Genomic DNA, 1,946 nt, shown 5'->3' with positions numbered 1-1,946 from the left:
GGCTCTGTCTAAAAAAAAAAAAAAAAAAAAAGATTCATGAGGGTAAGTAAAAATTCTTTTTTTTTTTTTTAGGGATTATTTCTATAGTTCATTAAAAGTAAAAATGAAAATGAATAGAACCAGTAGCTGTGATAGGGTCACATGCTGTCTGAAAAGCACACATCTAGGTAATTTTCCTCCGCTTTGACTGGCGGTCTGAGGTCTGTGCTGGAGGCAGTGGGATGGACAGAGTGCCCAGTTTGTGATCTTCTTCCCCACCAGCAGCCAGAGACACCCTTCTTTTAGAGATCGTCAGCCTCATGGCTCTTACTATCTCCATCATCCTTCTCTCACTGAGCTTTAAGTCCCTCTGTAACGTCGTCAGGTCAATCTGGAAGCTGCTTATGTGCAAGGCAAGTATGATCACATATGCAGTAATCTTCGCCTTCATAGAATCCAAAATTAAGTTATGCAAACTGCCATTGTTGTAAGTCAGGCAGGGGAAGTGCTTCAGCAGCTTGGTGTTGATGTGTGGCACTCCAGGTCCCAGGGCACTTTTCCGCTTAATCACTCTCTGAGTTCGAAATTTGATGAGGGTATCCAGAAACCATATGCATCAGGCCTGCCGATCTCAGCTCTCCTCGTTTGATGGCAAAGACTTCAGTGCTTCTATGACAAAGGAGCAGTGGCTGTTCTCTTCAATCATCTTCAGTATCTCTTCTGATGTGACATTCCTGAAAGCTTCAGATGGGCTCTGAAGAGCTTCATACTCCACAGGAGAAAGAAGATCTTCAAATTTATACACATCTTCAGGCTTGGCTGCATCGGCATGGCAGGGAGGAAGGTAGAGGGAGTCATCTTGCAAGTCATCATGGATGGCATCACAGACCAGAGCAGTCACAATCTTTGTATCAGTGATATTCTCTGCAGCTTTAGCTACTGCAAGATTCAAAGATTCATTGCCAACCCTGTTCATTCTTCTGGAGTTCAGCGCTCACTTCTGTTTGGTGGTACCAAAGGCTTCAATACAAGAATCCATCTTTTCTCTGAAAGTTTTGGTCTGGCTGTCTAGTGTCTGTTCAGTCTCAACTGATTCATCTGAAAACAGTGGCTGCATGTTCAACAGTTCCGCATCAAACACTTCCATTTGGCCAGAGGTCTTGTTCAATATTCCTACAAAGTGCCTGCATAGAGTGTTGCGTTTCAGGGCTCCAGTCCCAAAATTATTTCCCACATAGGAAAGTCTGTCTGTTCAAGCTGCCAGGATCCGCTAATTTCTCCTCCTGGGGTTTTTGGCGTCGGTGCTTTTGTATAAGGTAAAGCGCATGTTGCCTGGATTCTAAAGCTTCCCATTGGAGAACTGGACTGTAAGAGTGCGGCCCAAGAATAAGATGAGGGCAGAAGGACCCAAAGTTATTGTGGGGAGAAACTACAGTGACCGTTGTAATGGAGAGGGCAAGGAAGCTCAGGGCCTGACCTAAAGGAGGATGAAGTAGGTTCTGAGCATGTTGGGAAGATGGGATGCAAAGGTGGGGGGAAGCCTGAGGAAGGGCTGTGACAGGAGAGGAGGAGCTGTGGCAGGAGAGGAAGGGAGGGGAAGAGGCGGGAGGGGGGATGAGGCCGACAGAGGAGCCCTGGTCCAGACCTAAAGAGACAGAGGGAAATGGGACCAGTAAAAATTCTTAGTTTCCAATTGGATTTAGAATATTTAGTATGAATTAATTAAGTACCCTGTCTTTAAAGAAATGCATTTCTAGCTCTACCCACTAAAAAGCCTAGGAAATGATCAGCCCAGTAATAATGAGAAATAGTTTATTCCAGAACTAGGCTAGAAAATATAAAAGATAGAACTAGAATATCTTACCATTTCAGATATCAAGGAAGTGTCAAGACAAGTGGCTCAGAGCCTGCTAAAAGATGTTTCCTCTGCAAAAGAAGAAATAATGTGAGCATCACTAAGGACTATA

At 44.2% G+C, this 1,946-nt stretch overlaps 1 pseudogene across 1 annotated transcript; it reads right to left on the bottom strand.

Moving 5' to 3' along the window:
• Positions 1-104: 104 nt before the first annotated feature.
• On the bottom strand, positions 105-1,173 carry LOC100945412 (annotated as a pseudogene). The gene has a single exon (XR_002774197.1). The product of XR_002774197.1 is annotated as a DNA-directed RNA polymerase I subunit RPA49 pseudogene (transcript).
• Positions 1,174-1,946: the final 773 nt, after the last annotated feature.

Source organism: Otolemur garnettii, unplaced genomic scaffold, assembly GCF_000181295.1.
Source record: "Otolemur garnettii isolate 467f Iridium unplaced genomic scaffold, OtoGar3 scaffold00003, whole genome shotgun sequence".
NCBI classification, from domain to species: Eukaryota; Metazoa; Chordata; class Mammalia; order Primates; family Galagidae; genus Otolemur; species Otolemur garnettii.
Note: the sequence above shows the minus strand (reverse complement) of the source record. Positions and strands in the feature narration are given on the sequence as shown.